Raw genomic sequence first — 14,348 nt, 5'->3', positions numbered from 1 at the left:
GTCAGCACCACGCCCACCCAGTGAGCAACCGGCCATCCCTATATGGGATCCGAACCCGTGGCCTTGGTGTTATCAGCACCGCACTCTCCCGAGTGAGCCACGGGCCGGCCCTCATTTGTAAACTTCTACTTTCTTTGGAGCATTGTGCCTAAAACTCTCTGTAAAGCCTCAATGACTTCACCATTCTTCCACCCAAGCTTCACCATAGATTTGATGTTTGTTCTTGCTTCAATTTTAGCAGAATTCATGTTGCTCTGAGAGGGGCTCTTTTCAAACTGATGTCTCACCCTTCTTAGTGCCTCAAAGTAGATCCTGTTCAGACCTGTTATAACAAGTTAATATGAATTCTTTGGGGCACAAAATATCTTGAATTCCAAGCATAGGTTTTTCATAAGACGTATCTTCCATGAATCCCTCATAGAACACATCAGCTATGTGACCGAGCAGAGAGAATGACAGCCTTGGCACCCAGGGAAGAAAAACTTCAGACCCTGGGGGGTATGGTGAAGAGGAAAAGAGGCCAGAAAGGAGAACTGGAGAAAGAACTGAAGTGACTCCATGCTTGAACTTCTTAAAATTAATTAATTAATTTTGTTTTTATTTTTTAATTTTATCCATATACAGTGTAGTTGATTTTCGTGTCCCTTGACCGATTCCTCCCTCCCCTGTCCCTCTCCCCCCCACCCATCAGCATCACATCTGTTCACTTGTCTTAACAAGTTCAAGGAGTTGTGATTGTTGTGTCTTCTTCCCGCCCCCCCATTTGTTTGTGTATGTATTTATTTATTTTTAGCTCCCATAAATAAGTGAGAATATGTGGTATTTCTCTTTCTGTGCCTGACTTGTTTCACTTAATATAATTTTTTCTAGGTCCATCCATGTTGCCGCAAATGGTAGTATTTCATTCCATGCTTGAACTTTAAATGACTTGTTCCTCGGGGCTTAAGAAACTGATGTTTTACTTGAATTTATTGACGTCAGGAAACCTACTGTTTAGATGAAAATAAGTATAATCATTTGGCTGGGTACCCTAAACACAAATAACTTTGTTCTATAGATCAAAATTGTCCTGGAAACCTGATGTAATCGCTTACCTAGTATGTTTGTAGTGGGGTTTTTGTTTGTTTGTTGGCAGGTGGCCAGTATGGGGATCTGAACCCCTGACCTTGCTGTTATAACACTGTGCTCTAACCACCTGAGATAACCGGCCAGCCTCACTTACCTATTATGTTTTTAAAACAATATTCAGAATCTTGTTTGCTGCTTATACTTTCCTATGCCTTTACTATAAAGCCTCTTGCTTTTCACCTCAATAGGGTCAGACTTTCCCTCATCTTCAGAGGCAGACTTCCCTGGTTTGCAAACCAAATAAGTGCCTCCTTAAAATTTCCTTACAGACGAAGTGTTTTGCTTCAACAATGAGAGAAAGAAAGACATGAATGATCCCTGTCTTTCCAAACCACCCCCGGAGACTTCCTCACTAAGAGAAACACCCTGGTCCAACTCTCCCACACTATCGCAAGTGCCTTCAAATTAACAGACTGCAGGGGCTGCCGTCCTCCACTAGACGGTTCTGACCACAGTTTGACTGCTATTCCACTTAACCTCACTGAGAGATCGGAAACAACAGGGGGTCGCTTCAGTTCCTGCACCTCCCGCATAAACACCAACTCCTCCAGGTGTCTTCCCCCTCCCCATTGCCACAGCCACCACTCAGTCATTCCATGGGGTGGAGGAATGCCATCTGGCGGGTGGCATGGAAAATAAGACAGGTTGGACTGACTGCCCTCAGTCAGTTCTTCTAAAAACAAGGACTAGACTCAATTATTCAAATTGAGCTGGGAACCCTACGGCCTACCAGCCTGCAGGGATGCCACACTGGAGGCACTGTCAATGTGTCCCCCCAACTACAGTAGGTCCCACTTGGTGGAGGAAGCTCCATGTGTCTTTCCAGAAGTACCATATGCATATCTGAGTGAACAGCCACCGAAGATGGAGATAGTGTCTCCCTCCAGAGCAAAGGACACGTATGCTCACTGGCTTTGAGTTCCCTAAGCTCACTGTCCTCTCCCATAATGCAATCCACTCTGTGTGCAGACATCTATCTGAGCCCATTGGCATCACCCCCAAGGGACTGGTACAAGGGGAACTGATGTAAATATACAGATGCTCGGGCTGTTTGCTGTGCCGTAATAAAGTCCTTTGTCTCTGACCTAGGAATCTCATGTCTTCTGTCAGCATCCATGAACCTGTGGCAGGCTACCTGTTAGCCTGTGAGTGGGGTAAATTTTCAGACCCTCACAGTCCCTGACAAGTGGCAGGCACAGGAAACATCCTCAGAAGTGTTGGTGGTAAAGACTATTCACAGCAGTCATGGTGGGTAGACCAGTTACCTGGGAAGCAGTGGGTTTCAGCTCTTTTGGACTCTTCTTCGGCCAACAGAATTTATCACACTTTCCTGTGAACCAGTCCAACATCTGTCCCTACTTGTGGCACTGGTGACATGGCAGTAGTTAGGCCCTTTCCTGGTGATAGTGCACACCATGGCAGCCTTGACTGGCTCATCAGGTGGGGCAGGTTCACTTGGCAACAAGTGGCCTATGCCACACAGATGTGCCTCTGAAAAACACAACATACATCATTGTGTTTTCACACTAACAAACACTAACAGGGGTCAGCTTTTCCTTTTCTTGTTTTTCACTGCACTGGGAATTGACCTGACATTTCTGTGAAACAGGAAAGGGCTGGATGATACAGTAATAAAGATAATCATACTCGACTTTTGGTGTGTGTTTTCTTTGGGCCAGGCACTGTGCTAGGAGCCTTTCAGGACGTATCTCATTTAATCCTCAGAACAATGCTGTGAGTTGGGCCTTATCATCATTTCCAATTTGCAGATGAGGAAGCTGAGGTTTGGAGTGGTTCAGAGACATGTCCATGGTCACCCAGCTGGGACACGGCAAGGCTGGGACTCCATCCCGCCAGCCAATGCACCTCTAGAGCCTGAGTTCTCACCAACAGACTGTTTCCATGTTTGAAAGCTACAGAAGGGGTGGCAGGCGGGAGAGCGTCTCTGATTGATTAAGCTTGAAGACAGGTTTATTTCATTTTCCAATCCCTTCTCTCAGTGCTTGTCATCTTGGTACCCACAGTAAGTGACACATCAGAAGGGCTCCGTAGGGCCAGTCTAACAAGTGGCCTATGCCACACAGATGTGCCTCTGAAAAACACAACATACATCATTGTGTTTTCACACTAACAAACACTAACAGGGGTCAGCTTTTCCTTTTCTTGTTTTTCACTGCACTGGGAATTGACCTGACATTTCTGTGAAACAGGAAAGGGCTGGATGATACAGTAATAAAGATAATCATACTCGACTTTTGGTGTGTGTTTTCTTTGGGCCAGGCACTGTGCTAGGAGCCTTTCAGGACGTATCTCATTTAATCCTCAGAACAATGCTGTGAGTTGGGCCTTATCATCATTTCCAATTTGCAGATGAGGAAGCTGAGGTTTGGAGTGGTTCAGAGACATGTCCATGGTCACCCAGCTGGGACACGGCAAGGCTGGGACTCCATCCCGCCAGCCAATGCACCTCTAGAGCCTGAGTTCTCACCAACAGACTGTTTCCATGTTTGAAAGCTAGAGAAGGGGTGGCAGGCGGGAGAGCGTCTCTGATTGATTAAGCTTGAAGACAGGTTTATTTCATTTTCCAATCCCTTCTCTCAGTGCTTGTCATCTTGGTACCCACAGTAAGTGACACATCAGAAGGGCTCCGTAGGGCCAGTCTATGGCTCACTCGGGAGAGTATGGTGCTGACAACACCAAGGCCACGGGTTCAGATCCCATATAGGGATGGCCGGTTTGCTCACTGGCTGAGCGTGGTGCTGACAACACCAAGTCAAGGGTTAAGATCCCCTTACCGGTCATCTTTTAAAAATAATAATAATAATAATAAAAGAAGGGCTCAGTAATAGCCACTTTCAGTAAAGCATCTTTGGAGAGAGATGCTTCGGGGCAGAATTGTCCCCTCCAGTCCTCTGTAACTTCTATCCCTCATCTTTAGGTCAGGTGATAGTGACCCCTTCCCTTCCATCCACCCACCCCTTCCCCCAGAGCCATGTCTTTCCTCAGAGCCTAGAAACTTCCCAAAGACATTCAGAACTCAGAGAGACGATACTGGAGGCGGCACAGAGCCTGGCACGCAGTCAGCCCTTCATGAAGGAGATAATCAGAATGAAGCAGGTTTTCCAAAACTCACTGCCTTGGGATAAGTCTTGTGAACTTGGTGTCGACATCTTGTTCTTAAGATAAACAATGTATGTGGTTAGAACTGCTGGTTTATTAATTAATGTATAACCTGCTTGTTCTGAACAAGTCATTTAGATATTGTTAAGAATAGCTGAAGCCCGAAGCTTCTGCATCAGGTTGCACAAAGATGCTTTGGGCTCCCGTGTTGTAACCAGTGACCAATGACTGTGATTTTTGTGTTCTGTGGCAAGAGGATGACTGTCCTTGGAGCTCCCCCCCCCTCCCTTTGGAAACTCCCTGATAAAATGTCTCTGCTTATAGCAGACTTTGGAGCAGTTTCCAACTCTGTTGGCTTGTGTTTCCTGGGTTGATCCTCAAGCTTGGCTTCGAACAAAACTTTATGAAATTATTTCTGCCTTGACAGCCCTGATTTCGGTCCACACCCTCATCAAGAGGTAGTTTTCCTCCTTCCACAACCCAGCCCATGGTGGCTCACGCTCTCTCTCTCTCTCTCTCTCGCTCTCTCTCTCTCTCTCTAGCTGGCCAGTAAAAGGATCCAATCTTGGACCTTGGTGTTANCCCGTGGCCTTGGTGTTATCAGCACCGCACTCTCCCGAGTGAGCCACGGGCCGGCCCGACCCGTCCACCTTTGCTTTGACTGGGCCACTTCCACCTCTTGGTAGCCACAGCTGTGATTGTGATTTGTCTTCAGGACCATACTGGTAAAGCCACGTTCTTTGAAGAAATGTATCAGGGTCTTGATCTCACTTTGGGAGTTCTGCTCTTGCCTGCAGCTGATCTGGGTGCTACACCTTTGGCACTTACTGAGCAGAAAGTTTGTTCGACATTAATTTTCAGCCAGAATTGTGTGAGCTGAACCAGTTCATACGCCTATGATGTTGGCTATTGTTTCCACTGGTAATTGCTGGTCGGCTTCAATCAGGGCACAAACGAGATTCATTTTTTCCTTGCAAATTGATGTGCATGGCCTGCTGCTGTGGACTTTACCTTCAACATCACCTCATTTCTTCTTCAAGCGAGTTATCCACTCTTTTTTATTCCTTTTTGTTGGTTTTACTCTGTTTTGAGTTATCCATTTGTAAACTTCTTCTTTTTTTTTTTTAAAGATGACCGGTAAGGGGATCTTAACCCTTGACTTGGTGTTNGCAAATTGATGTGCATGGCCTGCTGCTGTGGACTTTACCTTCAACATCACCTCATTTCTTCTTCAAGCGAGTTATCCACTCTTTTTTATTCCTTTTTGTTGGTTTTACTCTGTTTTGAGTTATCCATTTGTAAACTTCTTCTTTTTTTTTTTTAAAGATGACCGGTAAGGGGATCTTAACCCTTGACTTGGTGTTGTCAGCACCACGCTCACCCAGTGAGCAAACCGGCCATCCCTATATGGGATCCGAACCCGTGGCCTTGGTGTTATCAGCACCGCACTCTCCCGAGTGAGCCACGGGCCGGCCCTCATTTGTAAACTTCTACTTTCTTTGGAGCATTGTGCCTAAAACTCTCTGTAAAGCCTCAATGACTTCACCATTCTTCCACCCAAGCTTCACCATAGATTTGATGTTTGTTCTTGCTTCAATTTTAGCAGAATTCATGTTGCTCTGAGAGGGGCTCTTTTCAAACTGATGTCTCACCCTTCTTAGTGCCTCAAAGTAGATCCTGTTCAGACCTGTTATAACAAGTTAATATGAATTCTTTGGGGCACAAAATATCTTGAATTCCAAGCATAGGTTTTTCATAAGACGTATCTTCCATGAATCCCTCATAGAACACATCAGCTATGTGACCGAGCAGAGAGAATGACAGCCTTGGCACCCAGGGAAGAAAAACTTCAGACCCTGGGGGGTATGGTGAAGAGGAAAAGAGGCCAGAAAGGAGAACTGGAGAAAGAACTGAAGTGACTCCATGCTTGAACTTCTTAAAATTAATTAATTAATTTTGTTTTTATTTTTTAATTTTATCCATATACAGTGTAGTTGATTTTCGTGTCCCTTGACCGATTCCTCCCTCCCCTGTCCCTCTCCCCCCCACCCATCAGCATCACATCTGTTCACTTGTCTTAACAAGTTCAAGGAGTTGTGATTGTTGTGTCTTCTTCCCGCCCCCCCATTTGTTTGTGTATGTATTTATTTATTTTTAGCTCCCATAAATAAGTGAGAATATGTGGTATTTCTCTTTCTGTGCCTGACTTGTTTCACTTAATATAATTTTTTCTAGGTCCATCCATGTTGCCGCAAATGGTAGTATTTCATTCCATGCTTGAACTTTAAATGACTTGTTCCTCGGGGCTTAAGAAACTGATGTTTTACTTGAATTTATTGACGTCAGGAAACCTACTGTTTAGATGAAAATAAGTATAATCATTTGGCTGGGTACCCTAAACACAAATAACTTTGTTCTATAGATCAAAATTGTCCTGGAAACCTGATGTAATCGCTTACCTAGTATGTTTGTAGTGGGGTTTTTGTTTGTTTGTTGGCAGGTGGCCAGTATGGGGATCTGAACCCCTGACCTTGCTGTTATAACACTGTGCTCTAACCACCTGAGATAACCGGCCAGCCTCACTTACCTATTATGTTTTTAAAACAATATTCAGAATCTTGTTTGCTGCTTATACTTTCCTATGCCTTTACTATAAAGCCTCTTGCTTTTCACCTCAATAGGGTCAGACTTTCCCTCATCTTCAGAGGCAGACTTCCCTGGTTTGCAAACCAAATAAGTGCCTCCTTAAAATTTCCTTACAGACGAAGTGTTTTGCTTCAACAATGAGAGAAAGAAAGACATGAATGATCCCTGTCTTTCCAAACCACCCCCGGAGACTTCCTCACTAAGAGAAACACCCTGGTCCAACTCTCCCACACTATCGCAAGTGCCTTCAAATTAACAGACTGCAGGGGCTGCCGTCCTCCACTAGACGGTTCTGACCACAGTTTGACTGCTATTCCACTTAACCTCACTGAGAGATCGGAAACAACAGGGGGTCGCTTCAGTTCCTGCACCTCCCGCATAAACACCAACTCCTCCAGGTGTCTTCCCCCTCCCCATTGCCACAGCCACCACTCAGTCATTCCATGGGGTGGAGGAATGCCATCTGGCGGGTGGCATGGAAAATAAGACAGGTTGGACTGACTGCCCTCAGTCAGTTCTTCTAAAAACAAGGACTAGACTCAATTATTCAAATTGAGCTGGGAACCCTACGGCCTACCAGCCTGCAGGGATGCCACACTGGAGGCACTGTCAATGTGTCCCCCCAACTACAGTAGGTCCCACTTGGTGGAGGAAGCTCCATGTGTCTTTCCAGAAGTACCATATGCATATCTGAGAAGTACCATATGCACGGTGACTTGAAATTTGTCCCTGACCTTAAGCCAAAGTGATTGATGACACCACCATGGGTCATTTAGGTCAGCCTCAATTCACTGACCAAGGTTGTTTTGGGTGATAGAATTTCCCTGCACTTGCTCCCTGTGGGTCAAGGCAGAGTCTGTGCAATTGTTAATATGTCCTGCAGTACCCGGATTAATGCTTCAGGCCAAGTAGAGAGGTCAATACAGAGACTTAGGGAGAAAGCCACCTGGCTTTCTGTGGTAGATCTGATGATTTATAGATTTGTTTAGCTAGGACCCTGGGGCATGGTTGAGGTCAGTACTGCAAGTCGACCTCATCCTGCTGCTTGGAGTCCTGTTGATAGTAGTCTTAATTAAATGCTACATGTGACAAATTGAACATATTTGGTTCTAGCCTCTGTTGACCAGATTAATAAGATCTGCCAACAGAGTGGCATATTCATGGGGAAATTCACCGAAAGCCCAGACAGTATAGAAACGTGGAGCGAATATTATTGTAAGACAGTTCTCCATGAGTCTCTCGAGTTTCTGTACTGATTGCTTGTTCTGGACTCTCTTTTCAAGGATGTTTGTATAGTGAACAGCCACCGAAGATGGAGATAGTGTCTCCCTCCAGAGCAAAGGACACGTATGCTCACTGGCTTTGAGTTCCCTAAGCTCACTGTCCTCTCCCATAATGCAATCCACTCTGTGTGCAGACATCTATCTGAGCCCATTGGCATCACCCCCAAGGGACTGGTACAAGGGGAACTGATGTAAATATACAGATGCTCGNCTACCTGTTAGCCTGTGAGTGGGGTAAATTTTCAGACCCTCACAGTCCCTGACAAGTGGCAGGCACATGAAACATCCTCAGAAGTGTTGGTGGTAAAGACTATTCACAGCAGTCATGGTGGGTAGACCAGTTACCTGGGAAGCAGTGGGTTTCAGCTCTTTTGGACTCTTCTTTGGCCAACAGAATTTATCACACTTTCCTGTGAACCAGTCCAACATCTGTCCCTACTTGTGGCACTGGTGACATGGCAGTAGTTAGGCCCTTTCCTGGTGATAGTGCACACCATGGCAGCCTTGACTGGCTCATCAGGTGGGGCAGGTTCACTTGGCAACAAGTGGCCTATGCCACACAGATGTGCCTCTGAAAAACACAACATACATCATTGTGTTTTCACACTAACAAACACTAACAGGGGTCAGCTTTTCCTTTTCTTGTTTTTCACTGCACTGGGAACTGACCTGACATTTCTGTGAAACAGGAAAGGGCTGGATGATACAGTAATAAAGATAATCATACTCGACTTTTGGTGTGTGTTTTCTTTGGGCCAGGCACTGTGCTAGGAGCCTTTCAGGACGTATCTCATTTAATCCTCAGAACAATGCTGTGAGTTGGGCCTTATCATCATTTCCAATTTGCAGATGAGGAAGCTGAGGTTTGGAGTGGTTCAGAGACATGTCCATGGTCACCCAGCTGGGACACGGCAAGGCTGGGACTCCATCCCGCCAGCCAATGCACCTCTAGAGCCTGAGTTCTCACCAACAGACTGTTTCCATGTTTGAAAGCTAGAGAAGGGGTGGCAGGCGGGAGAGCGTCTCTGATTGATTAAGCTTGAAGACAGGTTTATTTCATTTTCCAATCCCTTCTCTCAGTGCTTGTCATCTTGGTACCCACAGTAAGTGACACATCAGAAGGGCTCCGTAGGGCCAGTCTATGGCTCACTCGGGAGAGTATGGTGCTGACAACACCAATGCCACGGGTTCAGATCCCATATAGGGATGGCCGGTTTGCTCACTGGCTGAGCGTGGTGCTGACAACACCAAGTCAAGGGTTAAGATCCCCTTACCGGTCATCTTTTAAAAATAATAATAATAATAATAAAAGAAGGGCTCAGTAATAGCCACTTTCAGTAAAGCATCTTTGGAGAGAGATGCTTCGGGGCAGAATTGTCCCCTCCAGTCCTCTGTAACTTCTATCCCTCATCTTTAGGTCAGGTGATAGTGACCCCTTCCCTTCCATCCACCCACCCCTTCCCCCAGAGCCATGTCTTTCCTCAGAGCCTAGAAACTTCCCAAAGACATTCAGAACTCAGAGAGACGATACTGGAGGCGGCACAGAGCCTGGCACGCAGTCAGCCCTTCATGAAGGAGATAATCAGAATGAAGCAGGTTTTCCAAAACTCACTGCCTTGGGATAAGTCTTGTGAACTTGGTGTCGACATCTTGTTCTTAAGATAAACAATGTATGTGGTTAGAACTGCTGGTTTATTAATTAATGTATAACCTGCTTGTTCTGAACAAGTCATTTAGATATTGTTAAGAATAGCTGAAGCCCGAAGCTTCTGCATCAGGTTGCACAGAGATGCTTTGGGCTCCCGTGTTGTAACCAGTGACCAATGACTGTGATTTTTGTGTTCTGTGACAAGAGGATGACTGTCCTTGGAGCTCCCCCCCCTCCCTTTGGAAACTCCCTGATAAAATGTCTCTGCTTATAGCAGACTTTGGAGCAGTTTCCAACTCTGTTGGCTTGTGTTTCCTGGGTTGATCCTCAAGCTTGGCTTCGAACAAAACTTTATGAAATTATTTCTGCCTTGACAGCCCTGATTTCGGTCCACACCCTCATCAAGAGGTAGTTTTCCTCCTTCCACAACCCAGCCCATGGTGGCTCACGCTCTCTCTCTCTCTCTCTAGCTGGCCAGTAAAAGGATCCAATCTTGGACCTTGGTGTTATGAGCACCAGGCTCTAACCAACTGATCTAACCAGCCAGCCCTTATTGGGGCTCTCAGACCCAGGTAATAACGAAAAGAGCCAACACATTCCAAGTACTTACTATGCGGCAGGCATCTGCTAAAGCCCTCATAAGTATCAACTCATTGATTCCTTGTTTAAAAATGAGGAAACAGAGGCAAAGAGAAGTTGAAGAATTTTCCCATTCACATAGCTGGTACATGATGTAGCCAGGATAATCTAATGCCAGAAAACAATCATTGTGCTGTGCTGCCTCCTGAGACATAACTTTCATTATACAGGCTGCTGCTACCCTGTCCAGCCAATTCCCCCCTAATGAGGCATCAGAAGCCCTGGGTTCAAGTCCTGGCTTTGCTGTTGACTGGTCGCTTAACCTTGGCCAAGTCCCTTACCTTCTCTAGGCCTCAAGAACCCAAGAACCTCAAGAACATTTGAGCAGCCTGCACATTCTCTGGGGCTGGGTCCTGTGGTTCCTCTCTGTCCCATTCCAGCAAAGCCCCTCATTGCTCTCAGGGCTCCACCCCCCTTCTTTAGGACATTTATGGGGACGTCCCTAATTCCCCTCCTTAGGAGCATTGTGTAGATTTTGGATCAGGTAGGCTTGGGTTCAATCCTCACTTCTCACTCACTAGATGACCTGAGCCTAATTGTTTCATCTTTCAGAGCCTCAATTTCCCCTTCGCAGGGTCGCTGGGAGGATGAAATGATATACAGCATAAATGCATGGTAAATGCATGCGTAAGTGCATGGTAAATGGCTGGCAGTCTTATGGTCTCTCTCCATTCAGTCAATCAACAAACTTCAGCACCGTCTGTGTGCCAGGCCCTGTTCTGGGATCTGCAGACAAGGCTGTGCCTTCCTGGGAGGGCGGCAAGATGGACGATAGCAAGTAAACAACTCCATGAAGAATGTGTCAGGCTTTGACAAGTGCTAGGGAGGAAACAAACAGGTGGTGTGACCGAGAGGGCTGGGAATGGTGTTTTAGAGAAAGACATCTGCAGGAACCCTAGACATGAGGGGTCATTCGAAGCTGGCAAAGAGCATCCCCAGGCAGAGGGACAAGCTCAGCTTCTCTGAGGCACAGAGGACCTTGCAGGCCCAGGTGAGCAAACGGAAGCCACTGGAGGTTTTGTAAGCAGGGGAGCAAATGGTTGGGATGGGTTTTAAAAGGTGACTCAGGCAGCCTTATAGCACCAAGGTCACAGGTTCGGACACCCATACCGGCCAGGCACAAAAAAATAAAAGGTGGCTCAGGCACCAGACAAAGGAGGACCAGAGGAGACAGAATAGCAGTGGGAAGACCTGTTAGTGGCAGGAATGATCTGGAACGACCTCAAAGGTCATGGTCTTCTTAGACTTAAGGGAGAATGTACATCTTGGCAGTATGAAAGTGTGCTGGCAGATTCTAGGAAGATGAGGAGTCATGTGCAGCGATGAGGCTAGAAAAGGTGGGCAGGCCAAGGAAACCATGCTTGCTGCACTGTCTCAGTTTACCCTGCAGGCCCACTCTGCACTGTGACCTTGCCGGTGCAGGCCTAGAGGCAGACCTCGGTGCACGCAGCCCTGGGCTTCTCTGCCACAGGCTTCCTTCTGGGCTCAGCCCATGGGAGGCCCAGCTGGAGACCCTGCAGGAGGAGACTAGGGAAATATTTGTTTCCCCAGCTCCCTCCCTGCAGGCTGCAGAGGGACAGGTGCTGCAGGTCTCTGCCGAAGGCCACACTCCCCTGCAGCAGCCCTCCCTCCAGCTCCAGCTCCAGCCTCTCCCAGATATGCAGTCATGGAAGTGACTTCTGCGGTGCTAGGGCTTCCCTCTGTTGCTAGCCCCTTAGACTCAGCAGGTCCCAAACAGAGCTGTAGACCCTTCCGCATGTTTCCCTCTCCTCTTCCTCACCCACCCACGGGCTCAGGCCAGAAACCTGGGAGCCACTCATGCCACCTGCCTGTCCAGTTCTCACCACTTCAGCCTGTCTCCAGATTCCATCTCCTAAGGCCTAGATTAAGACTCCAAGTGATACCACCTCTGCCGGGGTGGAGGCAGCAGCGCCCGCTCTTGCCCTGGTGCAGTCCCATCACAATGAACATAAAACCCCACTTCCTCGCCCGGGCTTCGCCCCCTCTTCTCCCACCTCGGCTGCTCTCCCTCCCGCGCCCCACCCTAGTGCTCCACCGGCCTTCCCTCAGTTCCTGGAAGAGCCAAATCTCTTTCCTACCCCTTAGCCCTGCACGTCTCCTTGTAAACTGTCTCTTCCCCATGGACTCTTCGGTTGCTAGGCCCGTCAGGCCTCCCTCAGCATCGGTGTCTGCCACTCACCCCCGCTCATCCTCCAGCTTCTGATGGGAAAGGCCCTTTGTCAGAGGGGCTTCCTGGATCCCCAGGTCCCACCACCGCTCTTGCTCCCAGCTCCGTGCTGTTCTCTGTCACAGCACCGGCGTCTGTGGTAGCCCCAGCTCTGTGTGAACTGATCTGTCCCACAGACTGTCATCTCCCCCAGTACAGAAGCTCCAGGAGGGCGGGGTTGGTGCTACTGGTAGGCAAGGGCTGGGCACGTGGTAGGTTCTCAGTTTGTAGAATGAATAGATCCTCCTTTCACAGGTGAGAAAACTGAGGCCTAGATGAAGACTCCAGACCTGGACTGTTTGACGGTGCTGTGTTCCCAGGTAAGCCACAGCCTGCCCTAGGCAGAGGAGGTCAGGTTCAGATGAGTGTGTTGGAAAAAAATGAATGCAAAATGCTCAGCCCCATGCCTGGCAGGTGGTGAGCACTCAGCGTTGTTCCCTGCCTCAGCGGGAACCAGGGCCCCGAGGGAGGGTGGGGGCTGCCATCTGCCTGTCCTGTTCCCTCTGGTTCACCCCTTCCTGGATTCCAGCAGCAGGGATCCCCTGGGGACATGGGGACTGGCCCCGTCTGAGCCCTGCAACACCAGGCTGTACTGAAAAGGGCCTGAGCCCACCAAGCAATTCAAGCAGGGGCTCACTACAGGGTCTCCCTCAGTCCCTGCAAAGATACCCAAATAAACCCACCCTCAAACTAAACACTGTGAGTTCCTTGGACAGGTGTGCCTGAAGTTAAGTCCTTGAACCCCCTCTCCCCCAATCAGACTGCCATCCCTGGTGCCTTCCGGGAGAGGGTTTGGTGCAGCCCTGACTTGGCAGCGTCCTGGTCAACCCCACCCCCTGCTGAGTTCCGTGAATCAGAGACTGAAGCCTGGGGTCTCCTGGCAGGCCCCTCGGAATGGCCTGGGCTTCCAGACACTGCAGCCTCCCTTCCAGACTAGTGGACAGGCTGGCTCCTCTCCAGCCTTGACCCAACTCGAGACCCTCCCCAGCCACTGCCAATCCCTGCCTCAGGTCCTGCTGTGCCCCTCCCTAACCCCCTGGGCCCTCAAGCAGCGCCCCCCTCCTCCCGGCTGTTAGCCTGGGAAGGGGGCCAGGCCCTGAGCTCAGACCTTGGCGATTCCAGAGTGTCTGAGGCCCAGAGCCAGCCCCGCCAACCCGGCCAGACGAGGGGAAGGGGGGGAGGTGCCAGGGTGGGCACGAGGAAGCCATTTAGAGGGGGGATGGCAGGACAGCTGAGTTTCTAGCTTTCTTCTTTCTGCTCCTCTTCTGGACCCCGAGGGCTTCTTCCTGGCACCTCACTGTGCCCCTAGCCAAAAGGTGTCTCCGCCTTGAGTCCTTTCCCCAGAGGGGAGTGAACCCGCACAAACGAGAAGTGACTTTGGGGCCGTGAGACCCCCACGTGCGACGGAGGAGGGCAAAGAGCCGAGAGGCCCGGGTTCCAGCCCGTCCAGCCTCCGAGCGCCCCGTGCCACCCTGGGCAAGGCCCACCTTCCTCCCCCAGCCTCGGTGTCCCGCTCCGGAGGGCCCGGAGCGCGGGGCCGGGCGGGGAGGTGGACGCGGGCCTCGCGCCCCGCCCGGAGGAATCTGGCGGGCCGGCCAGTCCCAGGTGAGGCCTGGGGAGCGCGCCCAGCGCCGCGCGGTTCCGGCGAGGGCGGGCG

The sequence above is a fragment of the Galeopterus variegatus genome, unplaced genomic scaffold, assembly GCF_000696425.1.
Source record: "Galeopterus variegatus unplaced genomic scaffold, G_variegatus-3.0.2 Scaffold1748, whole genome shotgun sequence".
NCBI classification, from domain to species: domain Eukaryota; kingdom Metazoa; phylum Chordata; class Mammalia; order Dermoptera; family Cynocephalidae; genus Galeopterus; species Galeopterus variegatus.
This window is presented reverse-complemented; position numbering follows the sequence as displayed.